This window comes from Meriones unguiculatus, chromosome 18 (assembly GCF_030254825.1).
Source record: "Meriones unguiculatus strain TT.TT164.6M chromosome 18, Bangor_MerUng_6.1, whole genome shotgun sequence".
NCBI classification, from domain to species: Eukaryota; Metazoa; Chordata; class Mammalia; order Rodentia; family Muridae; genus Meriones; species Meriones unguiculatus.
The window spans coordinates 3059583-3084277 of NC_083365.1; the positions used below are offsets into that span (position 1 = coordinate 3059583).

Here is a 24695-nt window from a genome sequence, read left to right on the forward strand (position 1 = left end):
CTGATGAGAGTTGGAAACCTTGTGTTGCTCTACGTCTTAGAGTTTAACTCTTTCAGGTTTTTCTCATTAAGCAGGTTAGCTGTGATTTCTCATGTTTTCTTTTTTCTTTTCTTTTCTTTTATTATTATTTTATTTATTTTTTATCAGTTACATTTTATTAACTCTGTATCCCAGCCGTGTCCCGATACCTCATTCCCTCCCAGTCCCTCCCTCCCTCCCTCATCTCCACCGTGCCCCTTTCCAAGTCCACTGATGGGGGCGGACCTCCTCCCCATTCATCTGATCCTGTTTTATGAGGTATCTTCAGGACTGGCTGCAAAGCCCTCCTCTGTGGCCTAACAGGACTGCTCCTCCCTTCAGGGGTGGGGAGACCAAAGAGCCAGTCATTGAGTTCCTGTTAGAAATAGTCCTTGTTCCCCTCACTTTGGGAAACCAATTGGTTACTGAGCTACCACAGGCTACATCTGAGTGGAGGTTCTAGGTTATATCCATACATGGTCCTTGGTTGAATGTCAGTCTCAGAAAAGACCCTGTGCCCAGATATATTTGGTCCTTGTGGAGCTCCTATCCTTTCCCCATCAGACTAACTCCCCTTCTTTCTTATGATTCCCTGTACTCTGCCAAAGGTTTGGTCATGAGTCTTTGCTTTGAAAACACTGCTAGTTAGAGTCTTTCAGATGTGCTCAGTAGACTCCTGTCATACGTTCAATGCACATCCCATCTGTCTTTCTAAATGAGGATTGATCATCTTACCCCATGTCCGCTCAATTGATTATCTTTTTTAGGTGTATAGATTTCATTATGTTTATCATATCTTATAGGTCTATATAAGTGAGTATATCCCATGTTTGTCTTTCTCCTTCTGGGATATTTCACTCAGAATGATCTTTTCTAGATCCCACCATTTGCCTGCAAATTTCATGATTTCCTCCTTTTTGATTGCTGAGTAGTATTCCATTGTGTAAAAATACCACAATTTCTGTACCCATTCCTCCATTGATGGACATCTTGGTTGTTTCCAGGTTCTGGCTATTACAAATAAAGCTGCTATAAACATGGTTGAGCAAGTCTCCCTTTTGTGTACTTGAATGAACTTTGGGTATATACCTAGCAGTGGTATAGCTGAGTCTTGAGGAAGCACTATTCCTAATTGTCTTAGAAAGCGCCAGACAGCTTTCCAGAGTGGTTGTACCAGTTTACATTCCCACCAGCAGTGGAGGAGGGTTCCCCTTTCTCCACAACCTCTCCAGCATGTGTTGTCGCTTGAGTTTTTCATCTTGGCCATTCTGATGGGTGTAAGGTGATATCTCAGGGTCGTTTTCATTTGCATTTCCCTGATGGCTAATGAGAATGAGCATTTCTTTAATTGTTTTTCTGCCATTCGATATTCCTCTGTCGAGAATTCTCTGTTTAGCTCTGTTCCCCACTTTTTAATTGGATTACTTGGTTTGCTGCTTTTCAGCTTCTTTAGTTCTTTGTATATACTGGATATTAGTCCTCTGTCAGATAAAGGGTTAGTGAAGATTCTTTCCCAATCTGTAGGCAGTCATTTTGTTTTGATGACGGTGTCCTTTGCTTTACAGAAGATTTTCAGTTTCATGAGGTCCCATTTATTGATTGTTGCTCTTAGAGCCTGTGCTGTTGGTGTTCTGTTCAGGAAGTTGTCTCCTGTGCCAATGAGTTCTAGGCTGTTCCCCACTTTTTTTTCCAGTTGATTTAGGGTATCTGGTTTTATGTTGAGGTCCTTGATCCACTTTGACTTTAGTTTTGTGCAGGGTGATAAATATGGATCTATTTTCATGTTTTCTTAGTTATGTTGAGGTCATTTGAATTTTCACCCAATTTTTTAAAGATTTTAGTTAGCATGAATGGATTGTCAAATTTGTTAAATACTTTGGCTATATCTGTTGAGAGCATAGTTATTTCCTCCTTTTTTCAATTGACTGATGTGTTGTATTTATTGATTTGTAATTTCTCTTTATTTTGTATCCTGCTACATTAATAAAATTCTTGTTCAGATCTAAGTGTTTTATGATGGAGTCTTGAGAATTGTTAAAATACAGAATCATTCCAGCTATGGGTAAATATAATTTACTCCTTAACTTAAAAAGAGATTTAAAAATATAAATTTTCCTTACTATAGCTTATTTCACATGCAATTTCTCTCAACATCATCAATTTATTAAACCTTTCTAGGTGCACTAATGTATGATATATCATAAAACATTATTAGCAGGAAACTGTGGTTGATATGACTAAAATATAGATCGTGCTTTGATTATAATTATAACTGCTTTTAGGAAGGCAAATAGATTTATGGGACTCTTAATTGAAAAGACATGTGTCCAATAGTCTGACCCTAGCCTATCAGGTCTTATCAAGACTGGCTATCTTAAGTCTCTTCTTATAGAGACTGGCTCACTTTTGTGCTCTGAGGTTTTTTTAATAGTGTGTTTTTATAACCTTTCTATTCACTGATATCTTCATAGTGTAGATTAAAGCTTTCAACACAGGGTTTATGGCTGTAGAAAACACACTCAATGACTTGTTAATGGGAAAAGTTGTATATAGTTTTTAATTGCTCTTTAGAAAATGTGTATACTGTTGTCACATCACTGGCATACAGGTTGTCATGATTTTTAATAAATACTTTCTTATAGAGAAATACTATGAATATTGTTAAGGAAATTCTTTTAGTCTTGGTTTCTAACTTTAATTAGTACACTAATGTGATAACATAATTTATGTCTAAATATTATGAAGAAATTATTTGTTTAAAAGATTTATTTCAGATAATATTATTTACAATGATTCAAAAGTTAATGAAAATCTAACAGGTTGAATAAGTGACATCAGTAACATATCTAAAGTCATGTTTTACTTTCCTCAAAGACTAGACACAAGCATTTGGAAAATATAATGTGAATGACTTTAATTTAATTAATACCCTTTTGATTAAAAGATATTAAATATAGAAAATAGAAAACTTGATATGATGAAAAGAAAAGAAGAAAAAGAATTACTGAAGAATCAAAAGATAAACCCAAAGGATTTTTTATATTGTATCAAAATAGTGACTTAATGTTCTTAATATCTAAATTTCAATGTGGCATATACATTCAATGTAATTACAGTCAAAAAACCATTATGCATGTTAATAAAACTGATACCTTATTGTCACCTTCTGAAACTATTTCAATATTAGAAAATATTGTGTAAATAAAAATTAGAATGAAAAACTTTTATTATTCCATTTCAAAAACTAATTTGATGGCAAATAATAATAAATGATTTAATTAAACATCATCATTTAACCTAATTGAAATAGCGTAGATAGCAATATATAAGTACTTAGACATAAAATACAATAAAGATGTGATATCATCAAACTAGGAGAATAGCTACATTTTTTAAGTTTTAGTGTTTATTATTAAACATTATTTTGGCAACCAAAGAATTAAATAAACTTTACTATTCAATAAAACTTATAAACTTCAAAATAACACATGGCTTTTAATAGCTGAGTAAAAATGTATCACAATTTCTGTATCCATTCCTCCATTGAGGGACATCTAGCTTGTTTCCAGATTCTGGCTATTATGAATAGAGCTGCTACAAACATGGCTGAGCAAATGTCCTTGTTGTATAGTTGAGCATACTTTGGATATATACCTAGGGGTGGTATAGCTGGATCTTGAGGAAGCATTATTCCTATTTTCTGTGAAAGTGCCAGCTTGATTTCCAAAGTGGTTGTTTAGTTTAAAAGTTTAGTTTACTTTCCCATCAGCAATGGAGGAGGGTTCCCCTTTCTCCACATCCTCTCCAGCATGTGTTGTCACTTGAGTTTTTGACAAAGAAATCATGAAATTTGCAGGCAAGTGGTGGGAACTAGAAAAGACCATCTTGAATGAGGTAACCCAGAAGCAGGAAGATACATGGTATATACTCACTAATAAATTAATATTAACCATATAATGTAGGATAAAAATAGCAAAATCTATAGTCCTAAGGAAGGTAAACAACAAAGAAGACCCTAGGGAAGATGCTCAATCCTCTTTCAGAAGGAAAAATGCAGCAGACTTTGGAAGCAGAAGAAGTCAGAGAACAGGGCAGGCACCAACCATAGAGAGCCTCTGAAAGACTCCACTGGTCAAGGTATCAAAGCAGAGGCTAAGCCTCATAGCCAAACTTTGGGCAGAGGGCATGGACTTTTATGAAATAAGAGGGATATAGAAAGACCTGGAGGGGATAGGAACTCCAAAAGGAGACCAACAAAGCCAAAAGAAAAAAGAAAAATAAAAACTATGCCCTGGGAGCCCTGCAGAGACTGATACCCCAAATAAAGGACAATGCATGGAGAGGACCTAAAACCCCTGGCTCAAAGGTAGCCCATAGACTCAGTATCTTAGTGGGTTCTCTAGTAAGGGGTACAGGGTCTTTCTCTGTCATGAACTCAGTGACAAGCTCTCTGATCACCTCTACCTGGGAGATGCAGCCTTAAGCTACAGAGGAAGACGAAGGAACCAGTCCTGATGAGACCTGATAGGGTAGGGTCAAATAGAAGGAGAGGAAAACCTCAATCATCCATGGACTAGGGGAGGAGCATGGGAGGAGACGAGGGAAGGAGGGTGGGATTGGAAGGAGATTAGGGAGGGTGCCATAGCCAGGATACAAAATTTTATAAATTGTAATAAATGATAATAATAAAAAAATAACACATGGTTATGTCAAAACCATATGATTTTCTTGATAAATTTGTAAAGATATTTAATAAAAATTTGTTTATAAAAATAAGTTAGAAGATTAATTAATAACAAATGGGATGTGCATTGTACATATGACAGGATTCTACCACAGAAGACATCTGAAAGACTCTACCTAGCAGTGTTTCAAAACAGATACTAAGACTCATAACCAAACCTTCAGCAGAAAGGGATTTAGTATGATGTGGAAAGGCTAAGAGCCCCACGAGGACCAAATATATCTGGGCACAGGGGTCTTTTCTGAGACTGACACTCCACCAAGGACCATGTATGGATAAAACCTAGAATCTCTGCTCGGATGAAGCCCTTGGTAGCTCAGTAACCAATTGTTTACCCATAGTAAGGGGAACAGGGACTATTTCTGACAGAAACTCAGTGGCAGGCTCTTTGACCTCCCCACCCTCCAAGGGAGGAGCAGTCCTGCTAGGCCACAGAGGATGACTTTGCAGCCAGTCCTGAAGATACCTGATAAAACAGGGTTAGATAAAAGGGGAGGAGGTCCTCCCCAATCAGTGGACTTGGAAAGGGGCAGGGAGGAGATGAAGGAGAAAGGGTGGGATTGAGAGGGAATAAGGGAGCAGGATACAGCTGGGATACAGAGTTAATAAAATGTAACTAATAATAAAAAATAAAATTTAATTAAAAAATAACACATGATTATGTCAAAACCATATGATTTTCTTGACAAATTTGTAAAGATATTTAATGAAAATTTGTTTAAAATAAATACGTTTGAAAATTTATTAATATTTATCAAAATTAATGATAATAGCATAATAAAACACAACTAGAAAATACTGTGGTACACATGAACATAAATAACTAGTAATTGGACTAATAAAAAACTCCACAAATCTGATTATATTGGAAAATAATATATTGGAAAAATGAAAAAAAAACATGAATATGTTGTTCATAGAAAATGGTAAAGTGTGATGCCAACTTTGCACATATGACAATATGCTCAACTTCAGCGCCACAAGGAGAAAAAGAAAAACAGTTAATATCAGTATTTTACCATTATCTTTACAACAGTATAAAGCATCTCACAATTTCAAGTGTTTTACCAATTTAGAACTTGGAACACACACTAAAAATTTATATTTATTATTGTTTCTTTCTGATTAGTAATACAATCAGCAAGAAAAACAACTTACTCTATCTATATTTAACATTTTACACCAGATATTTTCCATAGAATTTTTAATCTCTGAATTTCTCAATGTATATATTAAAGGATTCAACATGGGAGTGATAGCTGTATAAAAAACAGAAATAGATTTATCAATAGGGAAGTTAGAAACAGGCCTAACATACATGAAAATGCAGGGAACAAAGAAGAGGACAACCACCATGATATGAGAGCTGCAAGTAGACAGGGCTTTTCGCCGCCCTTCCTGACTGTGAGTCTTAAGTGAGCTTAAGATAATTCCATAGGAGAGTAGAAGAAGAACAAAGCCTACCATACACATGACTCCATTTTTGGCAACTACAGTGAGACCAATAAAGTAAGTGTCAGTGCATGCAAGTGCCAATAAAGGGTATATGTCACAGCCAAAGTGGTCATTGACATTAGGTCCACAGAAAGGAAGTTTATATAGAGAATTTGAACCAGAGCATGTACAAATGCTCCAGCCCAAGCTACCACCAAAAGTGAGACACAAATCTGTTGATTCATGATGGTTAAATAGTGCAGTGGTTTACAGATGGCCACATAGCAATCATAGGCCATCACCACCAGAAGGAAGACTTCAGCACCACCAAATAAGTGTTCTACAAAGAGCTGAAGAAGACAAGCTGTGAAAGAGATGGTCTTTTTATCACAAACTAAGTCTTTAAGCAATTTGGGCAAGATGGCAGTGGAATAAACAGCATCCATGAGTGACAGAAAGGCAAGAAAGAAGTACATCGGGGAACCCAAGGAAGGGCTGGCAATAACTGTAACCACAATGAGTAGGTTGCCCATGATTGTCACAATGTACATGAGCAAAAACATGACAAACAATGCTTTTTGCCCAGTAGGATCCTGCGTGAGCCCCAGAAGGACAAATTCTGTGACATTGTTACTCTGTCCCATTTATTAATCTGTCTGTCTTGTTAAAAACACTTCAGCACAGAACCTGCTATTAATCCTGAAGAGGGCCATGAATCCATTCAGTCAGGAAGCACATTTTCAATATTACTGTACCCAATGATGAACCTGCCAAAAGCATGGAACAAGCATCTTCTTGCAAAGAGCTCCATAATTTCGGTTACTAAATCTCTAAGTGTAAATTTCTATCTTTATATGTATATATTATACCTTTCCCTGGCAAGGCTATGGGATATTTTCAGAAGAGTGGATGGAAAGATTGTAAGAATCAGAGAGATGGCTAACTTCAAGGGAACAGTATTTTCCAGACAAAACTGGAATTGCATGTAGGAACTCACAGCAATTGTGACAATATGCACAAGGCCTGCTCAAGATCAGTCCAGACAAAATCCAGCATGAAGAAGAGAAGGTGACCAAGAAATCCTACCACTTGTTGAGAAGCTACTGGCATTTGATATCTTCCAGAAGAGAATCAGTGTTCTTTGATTCTATGACCCCTAGTAGGTCTGCTACACAATAGCACAGGCCCCACTCCAAAAGTATCTGAGTAACACAAATTATAATCAATGGGTTAACAAAACATTTTGAGAGAAAATGAAATACAATGTTAAGTGGGTAGGGAGGTGAAAAGGGGTTGGAGAAAGATATTGTTAAATCATGGTGTATAAAATTTTCAAAAAAATAATAAAATGTTACGTTTTAATCTGCAAAAAAGTGGTAGCACTACAGCTAATTGTGACAACTTACTTAGAGCCAATTTTGAGCTGGTGTTATGAGAAGATATTTTACAATATATTCTGTGTATTTCCTAACATCCCTGTGTAACTTGTGTAGTATTGTGATAGTGCACTATTAGAAATAGGTACATTGGAAGCAGGAGAAGACAGAGAACAGGACAGGAGCCTACTACAGAGGACCTCTGAAAGAATCTACCCAGCAGGATATCGAAGCAGATGCTGAGACTCATAGCCAAACTTTAGGAAGAGTGCAGGGAATCTTATGGAGGAAGGGGGAGATAGAAAGACCAGGAGGGGACAAGAGCTCTACAAGGAGACCAATAGAGCCAAAAATACCTGGGCCTAGGGTGGCCTGCAGAGACTGATACTCCAATCAAGGACCATGCATGGAGAGGACCTGTACACCCTGCTCAGATGTAGTTCATAGACAGGTCAATCTCCAAGTGGGTTCCCTAGTAAAGAGAGCAAGGATTGTCTCTGACATGGACTCACTGGCCAGTTCTTTGACCACTTCTCCCTGGGAGGCACCTTGCCAGGCCACAGAGGAGGACAATGCAGCCAGTTCTGATAGACTAGGGGAGGATAGAAGGGAGAAGGACCTTCCCTATCAGTGGAATAGGGGAGAGGCATAGGGGGAGAAGAAGGAGGGAGAGTGAGATTGGGAGGAGATAAGGAAGGGGGCCACAACTTGGATACAAAGTAAATAAATTATAAATAGTAATAATAATAACAAATAATACATAATAATAGAAATAGGCTCTACTAATCTCAAAACACTTTTACTCTTTAAATATATCCTATTTATCTCAAGAAAGAATTTAAACTGTATCAAGTATCCCCAATGTTATGTAACACATTGCTGCCTATAACAATTTTCTCAGTCTATCTGTTTTCCTAGAATTATAATTCTGTCATTTCATCATTGCCAGTATCAGTTGTTTTTCACAATACTTTTTTTTTTTTAAACCGGACTTGAACTAACCTGTGAGTTCTTAGACATAGGCTAAAATTATATCTCGAGATTATCTGTCTCATTCTGTAGAAGTACTACCAACATTTACCTGTAAATAAATTTATTTTCCCTTGATTTAAGCAAGTAAATTCCACTTACATGGACGTAGTGATGGTGGACATGTGCGGAGTCTGAGCTTTCTTAGAAGTAGTTGTGATGTTTCTTCCGCATGCTTCCTCTGGGTCAGATATATAGAAGTCCTTCGGGCCGCAGGCTGAAAAGGGCTGGCCTGTTGTAAACACAAAGATATAACATAAAAAATTTATGTCATTTTGCCTCATTCATTTCTTGTTTTCTTTGAGTTTTAATACCTTTCAATATTTATTAATAATATTGATATGTTTTCAATAATATTGAGTTTCACTAGGACGAAACTAGGACAAAATGCCAGTGTAAAATTATTTCTATAATAGAGTGAAAATAGATTATTTTATGATAGTGTAAACTGCATTATTAATTAGCAAAGATTTCATTCCATTAAACTGAAGAATAATATGACTACTTTCAGCTTAAGCATTCCTTAATATTATTCTAAAAACTAATGGTTTAATATAGTTATTAAAAACATATGTTTAAAAATATTCTTATAATTCCAAAAAGATCCTGTGTGACAATGAAGTTATTTACAGTCATAGAGAAGAATAATATTAAATTTTTCAGTAATGTAGATATAACCTGAAATAATCATATTAAATAAGTAAATTAACTTAATGAAGACAAATATCACATTTTTATTTCATTTTGTGTTTTAGGTGTAATATAGATAAAAAAACATATAAGTACAGAAGATCTAAAATAAAAAGTGGAATTTTCTAGTGAAACTGAGGAACTTTGAAAGGAGAAGGGAAAGAAAACAGGGAGAACAGAAAGAAATGTGGTAGGTTTTAATCCTCAAAAATGCATACATATTCATATGAAAGTTTTCATATATAATCTAGTATGATCAAAATTAAAGTGTGTTATAAAATATTCTATAAAAGACTATACAATAACAAAATTAGTATCTACATAGAGTATGTAATCCTCTATTAGTTTTTCTATGTAGACACACTAACAATTTTTCAGGGAAGATTTTAAGAAACACACAAAAGCTTACGTATAGATACTGGAACTTGATTGAATTTTGCTATCATGTATATTAATACTTGATATGCTTAGTAATTGTGAACATTCAAATTGAAATATAGCCAAATGTAATCATATATTTTTAATACTATCATATGAATTGTAATGTCTCATAAAATAAAATAAAAATAACCAAATCAGTGGCTTTTTCCTACATGAAAAATGTTCCATTGTTACTTGGAAAAATGAAGGCCTCTGAAAGACTCTACTAGGTATGGAAGGAAGGGCTGAGACTCATAGCCAAACTTTGGGCAGAGTGCAGGGAATCTTATGGAAGAATAAAGAGATAGAAAGACCTGGAGGGGACAGGTAGCAGGACAAGAGCCTTTCACAGAGGACCTCTGAAAGACTCTTCCCACCAGGGTATTAAAGCAGATGCTGAGACTCATGGTCAGACTTTGGGCAGAGTGCAGGGAATCTCATGGAAGAAGGGGGAGATAGAAAGATCTGGAGGACACAGGAGCTCCACAAGGAGACCAACAGAGCCAAAAAAATCTGGGGCCAGAGAGGCCTGCTGAGACTGATGAATCAACCAAGGACAATGCATGGAGAGGACCTAGACCTCCTGCTCAGATGTAGTCCGTGGGCAGCTCAGTCTCCATGGGGGTACTTTAGTAAGGGGAGCAGGGGTAGTCACTGGTATAAACTTGGATGCCTGTCCTTTGATCACCTCCCCTTGGTGAAGTGGCCTTACTTGGCCACAGAGAAAGAGGATCCCGAGAGTCTTGATGAGACCTGATAAGCTAGTATTAGATAGGAGAGGAAGACCTCCCCTATCAGTGGACTAGGGTAGGAGAATAGGGAGAGTAAGAAGAATAGAGGATGGGAGCAGGCTGAGATACAGCCAAGATACAAAGTGAATAAATAATAACAATGATGAAAAATAAAAAAGAAAAAAAAACAGAGTTGCAAGTCTTCTAGGTGCTCATCTGTTCTTCTTCATTTTTTGCTGGTTTGGTTTGGTTTGTTTTTATTTTTTTTTTGCTTTACAGAAATCTTTCCTTAATCCTTCACTTTTATTGTTCCTTTTTCCAAAATTATGCCTGGGCTTATATTCCAGGCTCCTTTTCACCACCACCTGAAAGCTGAGGTATTCTATGTTATCTACTAGCATATTTTTACCTCTCCTTCTTCAGTCTGCTTAGGCGAAAGTCTCTTCCGCTGAGCTTTTTGAGCCTCCACAGTTACTTTTTCTGTTTCCCACCACCTAATTTCTCTCTATCATTATACTATTAATAATTAGCTTTACTGCATTTTCTTCTCTCTTTTTTCTCCATTTATATCCATAATAATTAATTTGTTAATATATAAACAAAATCAACTTCCATTCAATCTAAATACTGCAGAAGAAATATTTTCTAACAGCTCGTGAAACATTCTTTAAAATGTAGCATATATTAGGCAACAAAGCAAATATTTTAAAAATTTAGAAAATCTGAAATATTTTATTATATTCTATATAATCACAATAAAATGAAGCTCACAAACTTATGTAGAGTGTATAACACATAACAGAGTGATAAATGGGTCACTATAGCAATCAAGGGGGAAATCAAATGAGTCTTAGAAGGAAATGAAAATACAAGACACAAAAACTTGTGTATTGCAATGAAAGCAATCTGAAATACCAACATCAAAATATCAGAAAGAACTCAAGTAAATAACTTAATTTTCAATATAAGGGCATTAGCAAAACAAGAGCAAGATAAACCTAAACACAGTGGACATAGCGAATTCATTAAGATTATGGCACTAACTAATAAAAATGCAAAGAATTAATGAGAAAAGGAATTTTCCACAAAAGAATATCTGGGTGTTCTAAAGAAGTCATTACTTTTAAATTATTTACATATAATTTTTTCTTAGTTTATAAACTTATAACATTCATGCAGACTTTGAAATTACTGTAATACTGGAATATGTTTTAATAAAAGTAATAAATGAGAAGCCTTTTACTGTATGTTAAAATCTACTTCACTGACACATAATAACATTCTGAATTATAGTCAACTAAATAAACACAGTTGAGACAGATAGACTGAGACTTGCACATAAATTATATCAACTAGAGGAAAAGATTATTTTCATAATGTGTTGAAAATATTTTTACTATCACAATAGTAAGAAAGCAAACATTCCAATTAAAAATTACTTTAACAGGGTCAGATGAAAGGAGAAGAGGTCCTCCCCAATCTGTGGACTTGGAAAGGGGCAGAGAGGAGTTGAGGGGGGGGGAGGGAGGAGTTGGGAGGAAATGAGGGAACCGGATACAGCTGGGATACAGAGTTAATAAAATGTAACCAATTCACTTTACATCTTTGTTGTAACCCCATCCCTCTTCCCCTCTGAGACCTACCCTCCCACTCCTCTCACTTCTCAACACTCCCCCTTTCCTCAGAAAACTACTTCATTTGGCTTTTTTAATAAACCACCTGCCCAGACATGGTCATGCTCATGGTAGCCTGGGATGTCCAACAATACACATTTCTGAAAAAAGATATGCACATTGTAAATATAAATTATATTCTTGGTAACAATACTTCTTATTAAACAAAGTTCAATTATATTACAAGTTTGTGCTCATCAAAATAAAAGGCAAAATGACACAAGACTCACAAACAAAAAATGTTGTGATATATAAAATATAAATAGTTTAAAATATAGCCAAAACACTACATCAATAAAATTATATTAGAAGTACAATTTACTTGGAAATTGGACAAAACAACAGAAATATCATAGAGGATTTTTTAAAAGTGGGATGCCTAATAAACATGAAGATATGATCAATTTCAGTAGCAATAGAGAATCTAGCATAGTAGCGAACACCAGTCTTGTCTCTGCTGAATTCACAAAAATACCAAACTTCTCACAATGTCAAGTGTTGATACAACTGTAGAATACTGAAGTCGTACTGTCGAAATTTATTACTAAATATTGCTTAACCAAGAGTGTATGTTCAGTGAGGAGAAATTATTATTTTGTAGTGAACATTTTACTCCACAGCTTTTCCATATAATTTTTTAAAGTCTCTAATATATATATATAATATATATATTTATATATATATTATATATAGAGAGAGATCATATACAGCTTTTTGAAAATAATTATTTGGAAGAAAACAAAATACAATGCAGTTTGGGAATCACAAAAGAAGCTGCTTAACTCCACCCCTTCAATCCCAGAGGGGTATTTAACTTTGTGGTTAAATTTAACACAGATTAAAAAGATGAAGTATTTGGCAAAGGGGCTGTAGAATCAGAAGTAGTTCAGCTCATCATGTTTTTCTGTATTGGTCTGGTAGGAAGACAAGGTCAAAGGCTTGTTTTCATGAGGGAGGGCTTTGAATACCCTCAGATGCACCTATTTATCATCATCACATCAACCTTGATAAAGATGTTGAGGCCAGCTGCTAGCTGTTTCTTGAAGGAGAGATCAGGGATACAAGGCACATATCTAAACATAGTAAAGGCAATATACAGCAAGCCTATAGCCAACATAAACTCAATGGAGAAAAACTTAAATCAATCCCACTGAAATCAGGGACAAGACAAGGCTGCCCACTCTCTCCATATCTCTTCAACATAGTACTTGAAGTCCTAGCCAGAGCAATAAGACAACTAAGGGAGATCAAAGGGATACAAATTGGAAAGGAAGAGGTCAAAGTGTCACTATTTGCAGATGATATGATAGTATACATGAGTGACCCCAAAAATTCAACCAGAGAACTCCTTCAGCTGATAAACACTTTCAGCAAAGTGGGAGGATACAAAATCAACTAAAAAAAAAAAAATCAGAAGCCCTCCTGTATACCAAAGACAAAGGGCCTGAGAAAGAAATTAGGGAAACAACACCCTTCACAATAGCCACTAATAACATAAAGTACCTTGGGGTGACACTAACCAAGCAAGTGAAAGACCTGTTTGAGAAATACTTCAAGTCTCTGAAGAAAGAAATTGAAGAAGATTATCAAAAGATGGAAAGATGTCCTGTGCTCATGGATTGGTAGGATTAACATTGTGAAACTGGCCATCCTGCCCAAAGCAATCTACAGATTCAACACAATTCCCATCAAAATACCAACTCAGTTCTTTTCAGACCTTGAAAAAAAGATTCTCAGCTTCATATGGAATATCAAGAAACCCAGATTTGCGAAAACAATCCTCTACAATAAAAGATCTTCTGGAGGTATCTCCATCCCCAATCTCAAGCTGTACTATAAAGCAATATTAAAAACTGTGTGTTTCTGGCATAGAAACCTACTGGTGGATCAATGGAATAGAATAGAAGACCCTGAAATAAACCCACACACTTATGGACACCTGATCTTTGACAAAGATTCCAAAATCATACAATGGAAAAAAGATAGCATCTTCAACAAATGGTGCTGGGCTAACTGGATGTCTACATGTAGAAAAAAATGCAAATAGATCCATGCTGATCTCCCTGCACAAAAGTAAAGTTCAAGTGGATCAAAGACCTCAATATAAAACCAGACACACTAAACCTGTTAGTAGAAAATGTGAGGAAGAGCCTAGAACTCATTGGCACAGGAGACAACTTTCTGAACAGAAGACCAACAGCCGAGGCTCTAAGAGCAACAATCAATAAATGGGACCTCATGAAACTGAAAAGCTTCTGTAAAGCAAAGGACACAGTCATCAAAACAAAACGACTGCCTACAGATTGGGAAAGAATCTTCACCAACCCTTTATCTGACAGAGGGCTAATACCCTCTTTATATAAAAGAACTAAAGAAGTTGAAAAGCAGCAAACCAAGTAATCCAATTAAAAAATGGTGAACAGAGCTTAAAAAAGAATTCTCGGCAGAGTAATATCGAATGGCAGTGAAACACTTCAATAAATGCTCAACCTCATTAGCCATCAGGGAAAATGCAAATCAAAACGACCCTGATATTTCACGTTACACTCATCAGAATGGCCAAGATGAAAAACTCAGGTGACAACACATGCTGGAGAAAATGTGGAGAAAGGTGAACCCTCCTCCACTGCTGGTGGCAATGTAAACTGGTACAACCACTCTGGAAGTCTGTCTGGCGCTTTCTCAGACAATTAGGAATAGTGCTTCCTCAAGACCCAGCTATACCACTGCTAGGTATACACCCAAAATTTGCTCAAGTACACAACAAGGACATTTGCTCAACCATGTTTATAGCAGCTTTATTTGTAATAGCCAGAACCTGGAAACAACCCAGATGTCCATCAACGGAGGAATGGATACAGAAATTGTGGTATTTTTACACAATGGAATACTACTCAGCAATCAAAAAGGAGGAAATCATGAAATTTGCAGGCAAATGGTGGGATCTAGAAAAGATCATTCTGAGTGAAGTATCCCCGAAGGAGAAAGACAAACATGGGATATACTCGCTTATATAAACCTATAAGATATGATAAACATAATGAAATCTATACACCTAAAAAAGATAATTAAGAAAGCAGACATTGGGTAAGATGATCAATCCTCATTTAGAAAGACAAATGGGATTTGCATTGAACATATGACAGGAGTCTACCACAGAAGGCATCTGAAAGACTCTACCTAGCAGTGTTTCAAAGCAGATTCTAAGATTCATAACCAAACCTTCGACAGAGTACAGGGAATCAGATGAAAGAAGGGGAGTTAGTATGAAGCGGAAAGGATAGGAGCTCCACAAGGACCAAATATATCTGGGCACAGGGTCTTTTTTGAGACTGACACTCAACCAAGGACCATGTATGGATATAACCTAGAACTTCCACTCAGATGTAGCCTGTGGTAGCTCAGTAACCAATTGGTTTCCCAAAGTGAGGGGAACAAGGACTATTTCTAACAGGAACTCAATGGTTGGCTCTTTGACCTCCCCACCCCCCAAGGGAGGAGCAGTCCTGTTTGGCCACAGAGGAGGACTTTGCAGCCAGTCCTGAAGATACCTGATAAAACAGGGTCAGATGAAAGGGGAGGAGGTCCTCCCCTATCAGTAGACTTGGAAAGGGTCAGGGAGGAGATGAGGGAGGACGGCGGGTGGGATTGTGAGAGAATGAGGGAGCGGGATACAGAGTTAATGAAATGTAACTAATAAGAAAAATAAAAAAAAAACATAATAAAAAATAAAAAATAAATAAAAAAGAGAAAATAGCTTTCATAGATAAGATTTTCTGGTGGAGTCCTTAGTATAGGTTAAGTAAAGGATTATATAATATACAAAAAAGGATACTTTAAAATTCCAATATAGAAAAGAAAACTAACTTTACTTCTATATGAGTACAAAAAAATTATTCAATAATTCTTTCCATGTAATTTTAAGATCCATATTATTCAAGTATTTATAAACAAAGTGTCATAGAGCTTATAGTAGCAAAACTATACTGTTACTGATAATATAAATGTGAGTTCATATTTCAGTTGTACTTATATAAATATGTTGAATAAAGTGAAACATAGCATTACATTTGTTCAAAATCATGTAATAACATCTAAATCCCTCTATATCAAAGGTAAATGAGTTGTATGTACCCTAGTATCACTTTTCTCCAATAAAGCTTCTCCGGAACACTGGCCATTACTGAGGTTCTCAGAGTATAAATTAGTAGACCTCACAATGGGGTTATGGTCATTTAAAATATATTCAAACCCTTGTTAGTGGAGGAAGCTTTATAAATCATTTTGACTGCCTCCATGAAAAAAAAACTAAGACTAATTTAAGTAGTATCTTCCAAATGATGATAGTTATTTTTCAGTTTTAACTAATACATCAGCCCAATGACAAGATATGTTACAAATATTAGATAGACATTGTTGGAACCATAAACACTTTTTCCAGATGGTACCATTTTTGTTGTTTTATTTTATTTTTTACAATTTATTCATTATATAGCCAAATAGAAGCTGCCCCTCAGTCTCACCATTCCTTCTTCTTCCCCCTATCCCTTTGCCCTAGTCCACTGAAAGGGGGAGTTCTCTAACATTGTCATCTGCCCATAGCTTGTCAAGTTTCATCAGGACTGCCTATAATCTCTTCCTCCATGGCCTGGCAAGGCCGCATCATCAGGAGTGAGTGATCAAAGAGCAGGCAAACAAGTTCATGATAGAGGCATTCCCCTGCTTTACACACTCAATAATCTAAGTGGAGACTGTGCTGCCAATTGACCTAAAACCAGACACACTAAATCTGTTGGAAGAAAAAGTGGGGAATAGCCTCTAACTCATTGGCACAGGAGACAACTTCCTGAATCGAACAACAACAGCTCAGGCTCTAAGATCAACATTCAATAAATGGGACCTCATGAAACTGAAAAGCTTCTGTAAAGCAAAGGACACTGTCAACAGAACAAAACCACAGCCTAGAGATGGGTAAAAGTTCTTCACCAACCCTACATCTGATAAATACTAATATCTAGAATATGTAAAGAACTCAAGGAATTATACACCAACAAACCAAATAATCCAATTAAAAATGAAGTACAGAGGTAAGCAAAGAATTTTCAACAGAGTAATATCAAATTGAAGAGAAACAATTAAAGGAATACTCAACATCGTTAGTCATCAGGGAAATGCAGATGGTATCATTTTTTTTAATCTAGAAAATCCAAAGAACTAACAAAAATTTCATCACATTATATAAAGATTCTTGATAAAGCATCAGAATTCATATTTGTCACAATCACTAGCAAATGCAGAATAGAAAGGAGACATTTAATTAAAATGACACAAATTAAAAAAAAAACTGAAAAGAAAAATACTAGAGACCAGTTCCAGCACACAGGGTGAACCAAGGTGGGTCGCAGTGTCAGAGATGACCAGCTTGTGCCTGGTGTTTATAACTCTTAAAGTCTCAGGCTGGTAGCCTTGCTACTCTTTATATACACTTTAACTTTTAAATTTCCACTTTGGTAGCCTTGATATTTGGGGCTCTCTATACATACATTTTAATTCTGTATGTACAGTTTAACTCTATATACAGTTTAACTCCCAGGAGCAGCTAACTCCCATGAGAGCCTCTAAAAGAAAAGACAGCAAAGGGTCTTAATCAGGTAAACAGGTGGCTTCTTTAATTCAGAGTACAAGCAGTGGCAGAACAAACCCTGACAGTTTCTTTCTGTAAATAAAAGGGGTTGTAAAAAAGAAAAACCTAATTCAATTGATTTAATGGCTCAGGAATGAACAGTGGCTTGCTGGAAGGTATAGTCAAGGGCCATGCATGGAGATAACCTAGAACCCCTGCACAAGTGTAGCACAAGGCAGCTCAGTCTCCAAGTGGGTTTCCCGGTAAGGGGAACAGGGGCTGTCTCTGACATGAACTCAGTGGCTTCCTCTTTGATCTCCTCCCCATGAATGGGGAGTAGCCTGAGAAGCCTTGCCAGGCTACAGAGGAAGACAATGCATTCAGTCCTGATGAGACCTGATAGGCTAGGGTCAGATGGAAAGGAAGGAGGACTTCCCCTATCAGTGGACTTGGAGAGGGGCATGGGAGGAGAAGAGGAAGTAGAATGGGATTGGGAGGAGATAAGACAGGGGGTCTACAGCTGGGATACAAAGTAATACATTTTAAAAAGAAACACTTTTTCTATGAAAACAAACAAATAAAAGCCATTTATGTTTCTAAGTAAGGATTGATCATCTCACTCAGATCCTCCTTCATGTTTAGCTTCTTTAGGTATACAGATTTTAGTATGTTTATCCTATTTTATAGGTCTAGTATCCACTTATAAGTGAGTATACACCATACATGTCTTTCTGCTTCTAGGACACCTCACTCAGGATGATCTTTTATAGTTCTCACCATTTGCCTACAAATTTCATGATTTCCTTGTTTTTAATTGCTGAGTAGTATTCCATCGTTTAAATGTACCACAATTTCTGTAACCATTCCTCTGCTGAGGGACATCTGTGTTGTTTTCTAGGTTCTGGCTATTACAAATAAAGCTGCTACAAACATGGTTAAGCAAATGTCTTTTCTTTGTTGTGTACTTGAGCATATTTTTTATTTATGCCTAGGAGAGCCTACCACAGAGGGCCTCTGAAAGACTCTACCTATCAATGTATCAAAGCAAGTGCTGAGACTCATAACCAAACTTTGGACAGAGTACAGGGAATCATATGAAAGAAGGGGGAGTAAGTAAGACCTGGAGGTGACAGGAGCTCCACAAGGAAAGCAACAAAACCAAAATATCAGAGCACATGGGTCTTTTCTGAGACTGATACTCCAACCAAGGACCATTCATGGATATAACATAGAACCCCTGCTTGGGTGTAGCCCATGGCAGCTCAGTATCCACGTGGGTTCCCTAGTAAGGGGAACTGTTTTTGACATCAACTCAGTGACTGGCTATTTGACCACCATGACCCCGAGGGAGGAGCAGCCTTTCCAAACCACCGAGAAGGATATTGCAGCCAGCCCTGATGAGACCTGACAAGTTAGAGTCAGATGGAAGGGGAGGAGGACTTCCCCTATCAGTGGACTTAGAGAGAGGCATGGAAGAAGATGAGGGAGGGAGGGTGGGATTGGGAGGTAATGAGGGAGGGGGCTACAGCTGGGATACAAAGCAAATAGAATGTATTTAATGTAAAAAAAGAATTTAAATTTAATTAATAAAGAAGGCTGAAAAACACTCCAGACTCCTTACTAAACTTACTAAATTCAGAAACATGCAAAAATGTACACATTTGACAGACAAAACAGGCAGATATTTACAAATCTCCCACACACATGCACACATACAATCAATAGACAACACAAGGAAGCTCCCAAAGACACCATTCATCCACATATATGTAAACATACAGATATAAATATACATATATAAAATATATACAGACAATTAGACAGAAAGACATATTTTTGGATGAAGTGGATGGCCTCAACACATATTTAATTCTGTCTTGGATTTTCATACTCTAATAAGAAGGTTCTCTATATATGAATATATATATCTGTATATATAATTCAAAAATAGATACATAAAAGGGGTTTTACAGTAGGACTACTGATCCTAGTGTCTAACTAGATACTTTGTTTATTATAAGTCTAAAGCAATGGCTTTATCTAAATATTATGAGTTCAAAACAGTTTTGTCTTATTTCAATGAACTTTATATGTTCAAAGCAAGTATTTTATATCAAGGTTTTTCTAAGAAACAGATGTCTTTGATTGCATGCGGGTTGATGCCCCAGGTCCCGCCTCTGAGAAAAAGGTATCGGACGGGTCTGATGCTCTTTGGGTGGATGACACCCAAATGAACATCGGTACAAAGTCCCAATTTATTTCTAATATCAGAGATCAGACCTCTACTCTTTACTGATGCGTCTAAAACAAAAAGGGGGAACTGTAGAGAGCTGCGGAATGCTATGCCTTAAAGATGGAGCTGGTTTCCGCCTTCCACCTTCCCGATGGTGAGTGCTCTCTGTCACGAACAACTCCACATTCGGGTAAGGCTGAGGATCTGGCTTGCTTCCATGTATGTGGACCTATCTGCATTGCCCACGTGGCACGCCTAGGTTGGCTACCCAGAGGCTATTTAAGCTGTGGGCTGGCTTTCCCCAGGGTCCGAGGATTGTTCAAGGTTCCTGAATAAACTGCATTGAAAAAAAAAAAAAAAGAAACATGTCTTATCTTGTATAGCTAACCATTTATTCTTTGATTCTCTATTCATATGTCTTTCTTATCGTGTTGTATACCTGGGCCTTATCCTTGGATTAAACCTAGAATGAATGTATTTCTTTGATTACTAATTTGTTTCAATCTTGTTTTCCCTCTTGGTGTAAATCAAGTACTTGACCTGTGGAGGTTCATAGAGCTCCTAGCAGTTTTTGTTACACTGCAAGAGGGTTTTGAAATTACTTAAGTCAATTCAGAAATTCTTTAAAATCATCATCAGGGGTTATGAAATCATCAACTTGTTGAAACAGCACTATGAAGATACATCTTCAAAATAATCTGCAGGAAATCTGCCCAACATAGTGAAACAATAAGTAATGAGGGTCTCTGCCATGCCAGATATATGAAACAAACATGGAAAGGCAGTATAGCAACAGTAGGAAGTCTTGAGGCAAAATCCTACACCAGGTATAAACCCATTTGTCAGTCGTGCAAAAATGAGTGGGCTGCCTCCAGGAAGCCCACTTGCTTGCTTCTGCCAATTCAGCACACAATTGCTTTGAGCAGAAAAAAAATGTGATGATTCTAAATAATGAAAACAAACTAAGAATAAAACTAATGAAGTACCTGCAGAAACATAATTTTCATGTTCTTCAAAAGAAAGATGTAATGAGATCAAGACAGCAGCTCTTCTCTAAACTACTTATATGTTAAACACACCATCAAACAAAGCAATTCTTATTTTGCAAAAGTTGTTTAAATACTATTTAAAGGAAAATATTTTATTGCTTTTCAAAGCCTGCTTTATTGGCATCCAATAATAAAGTATTAAATTAGGAAAAAGGTTAATTCACCAAATTAGGTAGTTTAAAAAGAGACTCATATGAACAAGAACATAAAACATAAACAACATGCTATGTCATCAAACAAGGAAATACTTCTTTTAGGAAAATGAAAAAGGACAACATTAAGAAAAAAATACTCCAATTTACAAGGCATAAAAAATAGATCATGGATTTCTCATTACATACAGATGATAGCAGAGATAACAAAATGAAAGTAAGTCAGTTTGCCACTATATAATGCTTACACATTTCAAAACAACATAGATACATCACAAATTATAAGTATTTCAATAAATTTATTTTTAAAAAGATGCCCAGGTCCCGCCTCTGAGAAAAAGGTATCGGACGGGTCTGATGCTCTTTAGGTGGATGACACCTAAATGAACATCAGTACAAAGTCCCAATTTATTTCTAATATCAGAGATCAGACCTCTACTCTTGACTGATGCGTCTAAAACAAAAAGGGGGAACTGTAGAGAGCTGCGGAATGCTGTGCCTTAAAGATGGAGCTGGTTTCCGCCTTCCACCTTCCCGATGGTGAGTGCTCTCTGTCAGGAACAATTCCACATTTGGCTAAGGCTGAGGATCTGGCTTGCTACCATGTATGTGGACCTATCTGCATTGCCCACATGGCACGCTGGGGTTGGCTACCCAGAGGCTATTTAAACTGTGGGCTGGCTTTCCCCAGGGTCAGATGATTGTTCAAGGTTCCTGAATAAACTGCATTGAAAAAAAAAACATTTAAAGAGGTATTTTAAGGTAGAGTTTAATTAAATTAGGATTTTTATTATCAAAATAAATAAAATTAGTACAGAAATAACTATAAATGGAAGAGATTTTATAATCCATATGAAAATACAGAATTAGTTCCTAAAAAACCTAAAGAAGTCCACCAAATCAATTATATTAAGAAAACCATTTAAGACTAAGTACATCACATTTCTCCTAAATGAAATATCTTCATCTAATCCCTCCCTTCAAGGCTCAGAGACCTATGCAGAAGAAGTGGAAAGACTATAAAAGCTAAAGGTTGTGGATGACTTCAAGCAAAGTTTTCCAGACACTGAAGCATGTATCAATTCACAGAGTCTGTGACAGCATGCACACAACCTTTACAGATTAAAGCAAGACAAAATCTCAGTACTGAACAGACAATATAAACACAGTTTCATGCCTAAGCAGAACCTATCTGTAATTGATACCAGCCGGGAGAGGGGAAAGCGGTATTTTCCAATGGAGTGTCATTGGGTTTATCAACCAAACTCCAGGATGGGTCTCATGCCCAAGACTCGTTTGACCAAGAGAAAATGAAATCCATGGGTTTTGTTTGATTTGGTTTGTTGGAGGACAGGGAGCTTTTTGTTTCATTTTGTTCAGTTTGGTATTTTTTTTGTCTTCTTGAGTTTTTCGTTTGTTCATTTCTTTGTTTTCATGTTTGAGGTTTTTTTGTTTGTTTGGTTGGTTGGTTTCAAGAGGGTTAAGAGGGAAAGGAGAGAGAGAGAAAGAGGGAAAGAGAACATGAAGTTGGATGAGAAGGTAAGGGAAGAAAAGGAGCTTGGAAGATTTGGGAAGAAAACTGTGATCAAAATATGTGAAAAAATTAATTTATTTATTGAAAATGTGAAGCAATATATAATATGCAATCATCAAAAATGGTTAAAAGAAGTAGCTAATAAATGAAAGATTATACATAACTACACTAATTATAAAAAATTCACAACGGATACTAATATCTATCAATTACATTCACAATACAAGTAATTTCACAATATCAACTCCTAGTGTTAATGTTCAAGGTGAAACTTATACTATAAAATTTTATTTGTAAATAAACTGTAATTAATATAAAAAATAATAAAAATTTAATTAAAAAGAATTTTTTTTAAATTTTTCATCAATTACACTTTATTCATTCTGCATCCCCCCATAAGCCCCTCCCTCCTCCCCTCCCAATCCCACCTTCCCTCCTCCCTCTGCTTGCACGCCACTCCCCAAGTCCACTAATAGGGGAGGTTCTCCTCTCCTTTCTGATCTTAGTCTGTCAGTTCACATCAAAAGTGGCTGCATTGTCCTCTACTATGGCCTGGTAAGGCTGCTCCCCCCCCAGAGGGAGGTGATCAAAGAGCAGGCCACTCAGATTATGTCAGAGGCAGTCCCTCTTCCCATTACTATGTAACCCAATTTATTTATGATTGTTTTCTATAGTAATATGAGCAGCAAGAAGAAATTCTTCTTCTGTTGGGACTTAACACTTTTTGCAGAAGCTTTTCCATACAAATTTTCATCTCTGAATTTCTCAATGTATATATTAAAGGATTCAACATTGGAGTGACAACAGTATAAAATACAGTGATGGATTTATCAACAGGAAAACTAGAAACAGGTCTAACATACATGAAAATACAAGGAACAAAAAAAAAAAAAAAGGAAAATGACAGTGATATGGGAGCTGCAGGCAGACAGAGCTTTGCGCCTCCCTTCCTGACTGTAATTCTTGAGAGACCGTATGATTATTCCATAGGAGAGTAGTAGTAGGAGGAATATCACTATACACATGGCTCCATTATTGCCAATGACAGAGAGGCCAATGAAGTAAGTATCTGTGCATGCAAGTAGCAATAGTGGGTATATGTCACAGCCAAAGTCGTCAATGACATTGGGACCGCAGAAAGGAAGTTTATACACAGCGAGAACTTGAAATAAAGCATGTGTGAAACCTCCCACCCAGGCCATAACCAAGAAGAGGGTACACATCCGTGGATTCATGATAGTTAAATAATGAAGTGGCTTCTAGATAGCCACATAGCAATCATAGCCATTGCCACCAGAATGACAATATCAACACCACCAAACAAGTTTTTTATAAAGAGCTGGCTTATGCAAGCTGTGAAGGAGGTGGTCTTTTTTATCATGGAGCAAGTCTACAATCAACTTGGGTGAGATAGCAGTGGAATAAACAGCATCCATAAGTGACAGAGAGGCAAGGAAGAAGTACATTGGGGATCCCAAAGAAGGGCTAGCAATCACTCTCCCCACAAAGAGCAGGTTGACCACCATCGTCACAATGTACATGAGTAAAAATGTAACAAATAATGCTCTTTGCCTTGCAGGATCCTGAGTGAAGCCCAGAAGAACAAATTCTGTGACATTGTTGCTCTGGCCCATTTATTCTTCTATCAGGCTTTTTTCAGAGAAAGAGCTCAGGAGAATGGGACCTGCCATGAACTGAACAAGACCATGAATGCATTCTGTCATGATGCATATACTGTCTTCTACAGTAGGAAACCAATAGTAGGCATTTAGTGAATATCTACTGATCTTCACCTTGTGACAAGCTCCATTCACTTTCTTTTAATAAATCGCTAACTACAAGGTTTATCAAAATAACAGTGGATCTTCAGACAGAAATTCAAACAGAAATATATGTCACTCAAACATATAAAAGTATGGATCTAGAGAGGTGTCTGTCACCCACAAAAGTAGTTATGTAAAACATATTACATCTTAGCAGTAAATGATA

At 36.6% G+C, this 24695-nt stretch overlaps 2 pseudogenes; both read right to left on the bottom strand.

The window, feature by feature from the left end:
• Nucleotides 1–5899: 5899 nt before the first annotated feature.
• Nucleotides 5900–6840, bottom strand: LOC110544359 (olfactory receptor 4A5-like; annotated as a pseudogene).
• Nucleotides 6841–23361: 16521 nt separating this feature from the next.
• Nucleotides 23362–24340, bottom strand: LOC110544740 (olfactory receptor 4A5-like; annotated as a pseudogene).
• Nucleotides 24341–24695: the final 355 nt, after the last annotated feature.